Source organism: Cetorhinus maximus, unplaced genomic scaffold, assembly GCF_964194155.1.
Source record: "Cetorhinus maximus unplaced genomic scaffold, sCetMax3.hap1.1 HAP1_SCAFFOLD_1997, whole genome shotgun sequence".
Classification (NCBI taxonomy): Eukaryota; Metazoa; Chordata; class Chondrichthyes; order Lamniformes; family Cetorhinidae; genus Cetorhinus; species Cetorhinus maximus.
The window spans coordinates 40,875-53,712 of NW_027597937.1; positions in this window are offsets into that span (position 1 = coordinate 40,875).

The following is a 12,838-nucleotide window of genomic DNA, read 5'->3' on the forward strand; positions in this document are numbered from 1 at the left end:
CACTGGATGGAGGGAGTGTAGGACTAGGGGGTATAGAGAGAGAGAGAGACACGATTTCCACTGGATGGAGGGAGTGTAGGACTAGGGGGTAGAGAGAGAGAGAGAGAGACATGATTTCCACTGGATGGAGGGAGTGTAGGACTAGCGGGTAGAGAGAGAGAGAGACACGATTTCCACTGGATGGAGGGAGTGTAGGACTAGGGGATAGAGAGAGAGACGATTCTCGCTGGCTGGAGTGAGTGTAGGACGAGGGGGTAGAGAGAGAGAGAGAGAGAGACACGATTTCCACTGGATGGAGGGAGTGTAGGATAGGGGGTAGAGAGAGAGAGAGACACGATTTCCACTGGATGGAGGGAGTGTAGGACTAGGGAGTAGAGAGAGAGAGAGAGAGACACGATTTTCACTAGATGGAAGGAGTGTAGGACTAGGGGGTAGAGAGAGAGAGAGAGACACGATATGATTTCCGCTGGATGGAGGGAGTGTAGGACTAGAGGGTAGAGAGAGAGACACGATTTCCACTGGATGAAGGGAGTGTAGGACTAGGGGGTAGAGAGAGAGAGAGACACGATTTCCACTGGATGCAGGGAGTGTAGGACTAGGGGGTAGAGAGAGAGAGAGACACGATTTCCACTGGATGGAGCGAGTGAAGGCCTAGGGGGTATAGAGGGAGAGAGAGAAAGACGATTTCCACTGGAAGGAGGGAGTGTAGGTCTAGGGGATAGAGAGAGGGAGAGAGCGAGAGAGACACGATTTCCACTGGATGGAGGGAGTGTAGGATTAGATGGTAGAGAGAGAGAGAGAGACACAGTTTCCAATGGATGAACGGAGTGTAGGACTAGGGGGTATAGAGAGAGAGAGAGACACGATTTCCACTGGATGGAGGGAGTTTAGGACTAGGGGTTAGAGAGAGAGAGAGAGAGAGAGACACGATTTCCACTGGATGGAGGGAGTGTAGGACTAGCGGGTAGAGAGAGAGAGAGACACGATTTCCACTGGATGGAGGGAGTGTAGGACTAGGGGATAGAGAGAGAGAGAGAGAGACGATTCTCGCTGGATGGAGTGAGTGTAGGACTAGGGGGTAGAGAGAGAGAGAGACAGACACAATTTCCACTGGATGGAGGGAGTGTAGGACTAGGGGGAAGAGAGAGAGAGAGAGACACGATTTCCACTGGATGGAGGGAGTGTAGGACTAGGGGGTAGAGAGAGAGAGAGACACGATTTCCACTGGATGGAAGGTGTGTAGGACTAGGGGGTAGAGAGAGAGAGAGAGACACGATTTCCACTGGATGGAGTGAGTGTAGGACTAGGGGGTAGAGAGAGAGACACGATTTCCCTGGATGGAGGGATTGTAGGACTAGGGCTTTGAGAGAGAGAGAGAGAGAGAGAGAGACATGATTTCCCCTCGATGGAGGGAGTGTAGGACTAGGGTGTAGAGAGAGAGAGAGAGAGACATGATTTCCGCTGGATGGCTGGACTGTAGGACTAGGAGGTAGAGAGAGAGACACGATTTCCCCTGGATGGAGGGAGTGTAGGACTAGGGGATAGAGAGAGAGAGAGAGAGAGAGACACGATTTCCACTGGATGGAGGGAGTGTAGGACTAGAGGGTAGAGAGAGAGAGAGACACGATTTCCACTTGGATGCAGGGAGTGCAGGACTAGGGGGTAGAGAGAGAGAGAGACACGATTTCCACTGGATGGAAGGAGTGTAGGACTAGGGTGTAGAGAGAGAGAGAGAGACACGATATGATTTCCGCTGGATGGAGGGAGTGTAGGACTAGGGGGTAGAGAGAGAGAGAGAGAGAGACACGATTTCCACTGGATGGAGGGAGTGTAGGACTAGGGGGTAGAGAGAGAGAGAGACATGATTTCCCCTTGGATGCAGGGAGTGTAGGACTAGGGGGTAGAGAGAGAGAGAGACATGATTTCCACTGGATGGAGGGAGTGTAGGACTAGGGGGTAGAGAGAGAGAGAGAGAAACACGATTACCACTGGATGGAGTGAGTGTAGGACTAGGGGGTAGAGAGAGAGACACGATTTCCCTGGATGGAGTGATTGTAGGACTAGGGGGTATAGAGAGAGAGAGAGAGACATGATTTCCCCTCGATGGAGGGAGTGTAGGACTAGGGGGTAGAGAGTGAGAGAGACACGATTTCCACTGGATGGAGGGAGTGTAGGACTAGGGGATAGAGAGAGAGACACGATTTCCCTGGAAGAAGGGAGTGTAGGACTAGGGGATAGAGAGAGAGGGAGAGAGACACTATTCCCACTGGATGGAGGGAGTGTAGGACTAGGGGGTAGAGAGAGATAGAGAGAGAGAGACACGATTTCCACTGGATGGAGTGAATGCAGGACTAGGGGGTAGAGAGAGAGAGAGACACGATTTCCACCGGATGGAGGGAGTGTAGGACAAGGGGGTAGAGAGAGACAGAGAGACACGACTTCTACTGGATGGAGTGAGTGTAGGACTATGGGGTAGAGAGAGAGAGAGAGAGACACGATGTCCACTGGATGGAGAGAGTGTAGGACTAGAGGGTAGAGAGAGAGAGAGAGAGACACGATGTCCACTGGATGTAGGTAGTGTAGGACTAGGGAGTAGAGAGAGAGAAGAGACACGATTTCCACTGGATTGAGGGAGTGTAGGACTAGGGGGTAGAGAGAGAGAGACATGATTTCCACTGGATGGAGGGAGTGTAGGATTAGATGGTAGAGAGAGAGAGAGAGAGACACAGTTTCCAATGGATGAACGGAGTGTAGGACTAGGGGGTATAGAGAGAGAGAGAGACACGATTTCCAATGGATGGAGGGAGTGTAGGACTACCGGGTAGAGAGAGAGAGAGACACGATTTCCACTGGATAGAGGGAGTGTAGGACTAGGGGATAGAGAGAGAGAGAGAGACGATTCTCGCTGGATGGAGTGAGTGTAGGACTAGGGGGTAGAGAGAGAGAGAGAGACACACAATTTCCACTGGATGGAGGGAGTGTAGGACTAGGGGGAAGAGAGAGAGAGACACAATTTCCACTGGATGGAGGGAGTGTAGGACTAGGTGGTAGAGAGAGAGAGAGACACGATTTCCACTGGATGGAAGGAGTGTAGGACTAGGGGGTAGAGAGAGAGAGAGAGAGTCACGATTTCCACTGGATGGAGTGAGTGTAGGACCTGGGGGGTAGAGAGAGAGACACGATTTCCCTGGATGGAGGGATTGTAGGACTAGGGCTTAGAGAGAGAGAGAGAGAGACATGATTTCCCTTCGATGGATGAAGTGTAAGACTAGGGTGTAGAGAGAGAGAGAGAGAGACATGATTTCCGCTGGATGGCTGGACTGTAGGACTAGGAGGTAGAGAGAGAGACACGATTTCCCCTGGATGGAGGGAGTGTAGGACTAGGGGGTAGAGAGAGAGAGAGACACGATTTCCAGTGGATGGAGTGAGTGTAGGACTAGGGGGTAGAGAGAGAGACACGATTTCCCTGGATGGAGGGAGTGTAGGACTACGGGGTAGAGAGAGAGACACGATTTCCACTGGATGGAGGGAGTGTAGGTCTAGGGGGTAGAGAGAGAGAGAGAGAGAGAGAGAGACGTTTTCCACTGGATGGAGGGAGTGCAGGACTAGGAGGTAGAGAGACACAGAGAGGGAGAGAGACACGGTTTCCAATGGATGGAAGGAGTGTAGGACTAGGGAGTATGGAGAGAGAGAGAGACACGATTTCCACTGGATGGAGGGAGTGTAGGACTAGGGGGTAGAGAGAGAGAGAGAGAGAGACACGATTTCCACTAGATGGAGGGAGTGTAGGACTAGCGGGTAGAGAGAGAGAGAGACACGATTTCCACTGGATGGAGGGAGTGTAGGACTAGGGGGAAGAGAGAGAGAGAGAGACACGATTTCCACTGGATGGAGGGAGTGTAGGACTAGGGGGTAGAGAGAGAGAGAGACACGATTTGCACTGGATGGATGGAGTGTAGCACTAGGGGGTAGAGAGAGAGAGAGAGACACGATATGATTTCCGCTGGATGGAGGGAGTGTAGGACTAGGGGGTAGAGAGAGAGAGAGAGAGAGAGAGACACGATTTCCACTGGATGGAGGGAGTGTAGGACTAGAGGGTAGAGAGAGAGAGAGACACGATTTCCACTTGGATGCAGGGAGTGTAGGACTAGGGGGTAGAGAGAGAGAGACACGATTTCCACTGGATGGAAGGAGTGAAGGACTAGGGGGTAGAGAGAGAGAGAGAGAGAAACGATATGATTTCCGCTGGATGGAGGGAGTGTAGGACTAGGGGGTAGAGAGAGAGAGAGAGACACGATTTCCACTGGATGGAGGGAGTGTAGTACTAGGGGGTAGAGAGAGAGAGAGACACGATTTCCACTTGGGTGCAGGGAGTGTAGGACTAGGGGGTAGAGAGAGATAGAGACATGATTTCCAATGGATGGAGGGAGTGTAGGACTATGGGGTAGAGAGAGAGAGAGAGAGACACGATTACCACTGGATGGAGTGAGTGTAGGACTAGGGGGTAGAGAGAGAGACACGATTTCCCTGAATGAAGTGATTGTAGGACTAGGGGGTAGAGAGAGAGAGAGAGAGAGAGAGACATGATTTCCACTCGATGGAGGGAGTGTAGGACTAGGGGGTTGAGAGAGAGAGAGACACGATTTCCACTGGATGGAAGGAGTGTAGGACTAGGGTGTAGAGAGAGAGAGAGAGACACGATTTCCACTGGATGGAGGGAGTGTAGGACTAGGGGGTCGAGGGAGAGACACGATTTCCCGCTGGATGGAGGGAGTGTAGGACTAGGCGGTGAAGAGAGAGAGAGACACGATTTCTGCTGGATGGAGGGAGTGTAGGACTAGGGGATAGAGAGAGAGAGAGAGAGACATGATGTCCACTGGATGGAGGGAGTGTAGGACTAGGGGGTAGAGAGAGAGAGAGAGAGAGGGACATGTTGTCCACTGGATGGAGGGAGTGTAGGACTAGGGGGTAGAGAGAAAGAGAGAGAGGGACATGATTTCCACTGGATGGAGGGCGTGTAGGACTAGGGGATAGAGAGAGAGAGAGAGAGAGACGATTCCCACTGGATGGAGGGACTGTAGCACTAGGGGGTAGAGAGAGAGAGCGAGAGAGACACGATTTCAAGTGGAAGGAGTGAGTGTAGGACTAGGGGATAGAGAGAGAGACACGATTTCCCTGGAAGAAGGGAGTGTAGGACTAGGGGATAGAGAGAGAGAGAGAGAGACACTATTCCCACTGGATGGAGGGAGTGTAGAACTAGGGGGTATAGAGAGATAGAGAGAGAGAGACACGATTTCCACTGGATGGAGTGAATGCAGGACTAGGGGGTAGAGAGAGAGAGAGACACGATTTCCACCGGATGGAGGGAGTGTAGGACAAGGGGGTAGAGAGAGAGAGAGAGAGACACGATTTCCCCTGGATGGAGGGAGTGTAAGACTAGGGGGTAGACAGAGAGAGAGAGAGAGAGAGAGACGATTTCTACTGGATGGAGGGAGTGCAGGACTAGGGGGTAGAGAGAGAGAGAGACATGATTTCCACTGGATGGAGAGAGTGTAATAGAAGGGAGTAGAGAGAGAGAGAGAGACACGACTTCTACTGGATGGAGTGAGTGTAGGACTATGGGGTAGAGACAGAGAGAGCGAGACACGATGTCCACTGGATGGAGAGAGTGTAGGACTAGAGGGTAGAGAGAGAGAGAGAGAGAGACGATGTCCACTGGATGTAGGGAGTGTAGGACTAGGGGGTAGAGAGAGAGAGACACGATTTCCACTGGATGGAGGGAGTGTAGGACTAGGGGGTAGAGAGAGAGAGACACGATTTCCACTGGATGGAGGGAGTGTAGGATGAGGGGGTAGAGAGAGAGTGACACGATTTCCACTGGATGGAGGGAGTGTAGGACTAGGGTGTAGAGAGAGATAGAGAGAGAGACATGATTTCCCCTGGATGGAGGGATTGTAGGACTAGGGGATAGAGAGAGAGACAGAGAGAGACACGATTTCCAGTGAATGGATTGAGTGTAGGATTGGGGGTAGAAAGAGAGAGAGAGGGACATGATTTCCACTGGATGGAGGGAGTGTCGGACTAGGGGGTAGAGAGAGAGAGAGAGAGGAATATGATTTCCACTGGATGGAGTGAGTGTTGGACTAGGGGGTAGAGAGAGAGAGAGATAGACACACAATTTCCACTGGATGGAGGGAGTGTAGGACTAGGGTTTAGAGAGAGAGAGAGAGAGAGAGAGAGACATGATTTTTCACTGGATGGAGGGAGTGTAGGACTAGGGGGTAGAGAGAGAGAGAGAGACAAGATTTCCCCTGGATGGAAGGAGTGTAGGACTAGGGGGTTGAGAGAAAGAGAGACACGTTTTGCACTGGATGGAGGGCGTTTTGGGCAAGTGGTAGAGAGAGAGAGAGAGAGAGACACGATTTTCCCTGGATGGAGGGAGTGTAGGACTAGGCAGTAGATAGAGAGAGAGACATGATTTCCCCTGGATGGAGGGAGTGTATAACTAGGGGACAGAGAGAGAGTGACACGATTTCCCCTGGATGGGGGGAGTGTAGGACTAGGGGATAGAGAGAGAGACACGATTCCCACTGGATGGAGGGAGTGTAGGACTAGGGGGTAGAGAGAGAGAGACACGATTTCAACTGGATGGAGTGAGTGCAGGAATAGGGGGTAGAGAGAGAGAGAGACACGATTTCCACTGGATGGAGGGAGTGTAGCACTAGGGGGTAGAGAGAGAGAGAGAGAGACACACGATTTCCACCGGATGGAGGGAGTGTAGGACTAGGGGTTAGAGAGAGAGAGAGAGACACGATTTCCCCTGGATGGAGGGAATGTCGGACTAGGGGGTAGAGAGAGAGAGAGAGACATGATTTCCCCTGGATGGAGGGAGTGTAAGACTAGGGGGTAGAGAGAGAGAGAGAGAGAGAGACATGATGTCCACTGGATGTAGGGAGTGTAGGACTAGGGGGTAGAGGGAAGAGAGACACGATTTCCACTGGATGGAAGGAGTGTAGGACTAGGGGGTAGAGAGAGAGAGAGAGACACGATATGATTTCCGCTGGATGGAGTGAGTGTAGGACTAGGGGGTAGAGAGAGAGACACGATTTCCCTGGATGGAGTGATTGTAGGACTAGGGGGTAGAGAGAGAGAGAGACACAATTTCCACTGGATGGAGGAAGTTTAGAACTAGGGGGTGAAGAGAGAGAGAGAGACACGATTTCTGCTAGATGGAGGGTGTTTAGGACTAGGGGATAGAGAGAGAGAGAGAGAGGCATGATGTCCACTGGATGGAGGGACTGTAGGACTAGGGGGTAGAGAGAGAGAGAGAGAGGGACATGATTTCCACTGGATGAAGGGAGTGTAGGACTAGGGGGTAGAGAGAGAGAGAGAGAGAGACACGGTTTCCACTGGATGGAGTGAGTGCAGGACTAGGGGGTAGAGAGAGAGAGAGAGATAGAGACACGATTTCCACTGGATGGAGGGAGTGTAGGACTAGGGGGTAGGGAGAGAGAGAGACACGATTTCCACTGGATGGATGGAGTGTAGGACTAGGGGGTAGAGAGAGAGAGACACGATTTCCCCTGGATGGAGGGAGTGTAAGACTAGGGGGTAGAGAGAAAGAGAGACACGTTTTGCACTGGATGGAGGGAATGTTGGGCAAGGGGTAGAGAGGGAGAGAGAGAGAGACACGATTTTCCCTGGATGGAGGGAGTGTAGGACTAGGGGGTAGAGAGAGAGAGAGACACGATTTCCCCTGGATGGAGGGAGTGTAGGACTAGGGGATAGAGAGAGAGACATGATTCCCACTGGATGGAGGGAGTGTAGGACTAGGGGGTAGAGATTGAGAGAGAGAGAGACACGATTTCCACTCGATGGAGGGAGTGTAGGACTAGGGGGTAGAGAGAGAGAGAGAGAGAGACACGATTTCCACTGGATGGAGGGAGTGTAGGACTAGGGGGTAGAGAGAGAGAGAGAGAGACACACGATTTCCACCGGATGGAGGGAGTGTAGGACTAGGGGGTAGAGAGAGAGAGAGACACGATTTCCCTTGGATGGAGGGAATGTCGGACTAGGGGGTAGAGAGAGAGAGAGAGACACGATTTTCCCTGGATGGAGGGAGTGTAAGACTAGGGGCTAGAGAGAGAGAGACATGATGTCAACTGGATGGAGGGAGTGTAGGACTAGGAGGTAGAGAGAGAGAGAGAGACAGACACGATTTCCTGTGGAAGGAGTGAGTGTAGGACTAGGGGATACAGAGAGAGAGAGACACGATTTCCCTGGATGGAGGGAGTGTAGGGCTAGGGGATAGAGAGAGAGAGAGAGGGACACTATTCCCACTGGATGGAGGGAGTGTAGGACCAGGGGGTAGAGAGAGTGAGAGAGAGAGACACGATTTCCACTGGATGGAGTGAGTGCAGGACTAGAGGGTAGAGAGAGAGAGAGACACGATGTCCACTGGATGGAGAGAGTGTAGGACTAGAGGGTAGAGAGAGAGAGATAGAGACACGATGTCCACTGGATGTAGGGAGTGTAGGATGAGGGGTTAGAGAGAGAGTGACACGATTTCCACTGGATGGAGGGAGTGTAGGACTATGGGGTAGAGACAGAGAGAGAGAGACACGATGTCCACTGGATGGAGAGAGTGTAGGACTAGAGGGTAGAGAGAGAGAGAGAGAGACACGATGTCCACTGGATGTAGGTAGTGTAGGACTAGGGAGTAGAGAGAGAGAAGAGACACGATTTCCACTGGATTGAGGGAGTGTAGGACTAGGGGGTAGAGAGAGAGAGACATGATTTCCACTGGATGGAGGGAGTGTAGGATTAGATGGTAGAGAGAGAGAGAGAGAGACACAGTTTCCAATGGATGAACGGAGTGTAGGACTAGGGGGTATAGAGAGAGAGAGAGACACGATTTCCAATGGATGGAGGGAGTGTAGGACTACCGGGTAGAGAGAGAGAGAGACACGATTTCCACTGGATAGAGGGAGTGTAGGACTAGGGGGTAGAGAGAGAGACACGATTTCCACTGGATGGAGGGAGTGTAGGTCTAGGGGGTAGAGAGAGAGAGAGAGAGAGAGAGAGACGTTTTCCACTGGATGGAGGGAGTGCAGGACTAGGAGGTAGAGAGAGAGAGAGAGAGAGAGAGACACGATTTCCACTTGGATGCAGGGAGTGTAGGACTAGGGGGTAGAGAGAGAGAGAGATACGACTTCCACTGGATGGAAGGAGTGTAGTACTAGGGGGTAGAGAGAGAGAGAGAGGCACGATATGATTTCCGCTGGATGGAGGGAGTGTAGGATTAGGGGGTAAAGAGAGACAGAGAGAGAATCACGATTTCCACTGGATGGAGGGAGTGTAGGACTAGGGGGTAGAGAGAGAGAGAGACACGATTTCCACTTGGATGCAGGGAGTGTAGGACTAGGGGGTAGAGAGAGAGAGACATGATTTCCACTGGATGGAGGGTGTGTAGGACTAGGGGGTAGAGAGAGAGATAGAGAGAGACATGATTTCCACTGGATGGATGGAGTGTAGGACTAGGGGGTAGAGAGAGAGAGAGAGACATGATTTCCACTGAATGGAGTGAGTGTAGGACTAGGGGGTAGAGAGAGAGACACGATTTCCCTGGATGGAGTGATTGTAGGACTGGGGGTTAGAGAGTGAGAGAGAGAGAGAGACATAATTTCCCCTCGATGGAGGGAGTGTAGGACTAGGGGGTTGAGAGAGAGAGAGACACAACTTCCACTGGATGGCGGGAGTGTAGGACTAGGGGGTCGAGGGAGAGACACGATTTCCCGCTGGATGGAGGGAGTGTAGGACTAGGCGGTGAAGAGAGAGAGAGAGACACGATTTCTGCTGGATGGAGGGAGTGTAGGACTAGGGGATAGAGAGAGAGAGAGAGAGACATGATGTCCACTGGATGGAGGGAGTGTAGGACTAGGGGGTAGAGAGAGAGAGAGAGAGAGGGACATGTTGTCCACTGGATGGAGGGAGTGTAGGACTAGGGGTTAGAGAGAAAGAGAGAGAGGGACATGATTTCCACTGGATGGAGGGCGTGTAGGACTAGGGGATAGAGAGAGAGAGAGAGAGAGACGATTCCCACTGGATGGAGGGACTGTAGCACTAGGGGGTAGAGAGAGAGAGCGAGAGAGACACGATTTCAAGTGGAAGGAGTGAGTGTAGGACTAGGGGATAGAGAGAGAGACACGATTTCCACTGGATGGAGTGAATGCAGGACTAGGGGGTAGAGAGAGTGAGAGACACGATTTCCACCGGATGGAGGGAGTGTAGGACAAGGGGGTAGAGAGAGAGAGAGAGACACGATTTCCCCTGGATGGAGGGAGTGTAAGACTAGGGGGTAGACAGAGAGAGAGAGAGAGAGAGACGATTTCTACTGGATGGAGGGAGTGCAGGACTAGGGGGTAGAGAGAGAGAGAGACATGATTTCCACTGGATGGAGAGAGTGTAATAGTAGGGAGTAGAGAGAGAGAGAGAGAGACACGACTTCTACTGGATGGAGTGAGTGTAGGACTATGGGGTAGAGACAGAGAGAGCGAGACACGATGTCCACTGGATGGAGAGAGTGTAGGACTAGAGGGTAGAGAGAGAGAGAGAGAGAGACGATGTCCACTGGATGTAGGGAGTGTAGGACTAGGGGGTAGAGAGAGAGAGAGACACGATTTCCACTGGATTGAGGGAGTGTAGGACTAGGGGGTAGAGAGAGAGAGACACGATTTCCACTGGATGGAGGGAGTGTAGGATGAGGGGGTAGAGAGAGAGTGACACGATTTCCACTGGATGGAGGGAGTGTAGGACTAGGGTGTAGAGAGAGATAGAGAGAGAGACATGATTTCCCCTGGATGGAGGGATTGTAGGACTAGGGGATAGAGAGAGAGACAGAGAGAGACACGATTTCCAGTGAATGGATTGAGTGTAGGATTGGGGGTAGAAAGAGAGAGAGAGGGACATGATTTCCACTGGATGGAGGGAGTGTAGGACTAGGGGGTAGAGAGAGAGAGAGAGAGGAATATGATTTCCACTGGATGGAGTGAGTGTAGGACTAGGGGGTAGAGAGAGAGATAGACACACAATTTCCACTGGATGGAGGGAGTGTAGGACTAGGGGTTAGAGAGAGAGAGAGAGAGAGACATGATTTTTCACTGGATGGAGGGAGTGTAGGACTAGGGGGTAGAGAGAGAGAGAGAGACAAGATTTCCCCTGGATGGAAGGAGTGTAGGACTAGGGGGTTGAGAGAAAGAGAGACACGTTTTGCACTGGATGGAGGGCGTTTTGGGCAAGTGGTAGAGAGAGAGAGAGAGAGAGACACGATTTTCCCTGGATGGAGGGAGTGTAGGACTAGGGGATAGAGAGAGAGACACGATTCCCACTGGATGGAGGGAGTGTAGGACTAGGGGGTAGAGAGAGAGAGACACGATTTCAACTGGATGGAGTGAGTGCAGGAATAGGGGGTAGAGAGAGAGAGAGACACGATTTCCACTGGATGGAGGGAGTGTAGCACTAGGGGGTAGAGAGAGAGAGAGAGAGACACACGATTTCCACCGGATGGAGGGAGTGTAGGACTAGGGGTTAGAGAGAGAGAGAGAGACACGATTTCCCCTGGATGGAGGGAATGTCGGACTAGGGGGTAGAGAGAGAGAGAGAGACACGATTTCCCCTGGATGGAGGGAGTGTAAGACTAGGGGGTAGAGAGAGAGAGAGAGAGACGATTTCAAATGGATGGAGGGAGTGTAGGACTAGGGGGTAGAGAGAGAGAGAGAGACATGATTTCCACTGGATGGAGGGAGTGTAATAGTAGGGTGTAGAGAGAGAGAGAGACACGATTTCTACTGGATGGAGGGAGTGTAGGACGTAGGGGTAGAGAGAGACAGAGAGAGACACGATGTCCACTGGATGGAGAGAGTGTGGGACTAGGGGGTAGAGAGAGAGAGAGAGAGAGAGACATGATGTCCACTGGATGTAGGGAGTGTAGGACTAGGGGGTAGAGAGAAGAGAGACACGATTTCCACTGGATGGAAGGAGTGTAGGACTAGGGGGTAGAGAGAGAGAGAGAGACACGATATGATTTCCGCTGGATGGAGTGAGTGTAGGACTAGGGGGTAGAGAGAGAGACACGATTTCCCTGGATGGAGTGATTGTAGGACTAGGGGGTAGAGAGAGAGAGAGACATGATTTCCCCTCGATGGAGGGAGTGTAGGACTAGGGGTTAGAGAGAGAGAGAGACACGATTTCCACTGGATGGAAGGAGTGTAGGACTAGGGGGTAGAGAGAGAGAGAGACACAATTTCCACTGGATGGAGGGAGTTTAGAACTAGGGGGTGAAGAGAGAGAGAGAGACACGATTTCTGCTAGATGGAGGGTGTGTAGGACTAGGGGATAGAGAGAGAGAGAGAGAGGCATGATGTCCACTGGATGGAGGGACTGTAGGACTAGGGGGTAGAGAGAGAGAGAGAGAGGGACATGATTTCCACTGGATGAAGGGAGTGTAGGACTAGGGGATAGAGAGAGAGAGCGAGAGAGACACGATTTCCAGTGGAAGGAGGGAGTGTAGGACTAGGGGATAGAGAGAGAGAGAGAGAGAGTCACTATTCCCACTGGATGGAGGGAGTGTAGGACTAGGGGGTAGAGAGAGAGAGAGAGAGAGACACGGTTTCCACTGGATGGAGTGAGTGCAGGACTAGGGGGTAGAGAGAGAGAGAGAGAGAGAGAGACACGATTTCCACTGGATGGAGGGAGTGTAGGACTAGGGGGTAGAGAGAGAGAGAGACACGATTTCCACTGGATTGATGGAGTGTAGGACTAGGGGGTAGAGAGAGAGAGA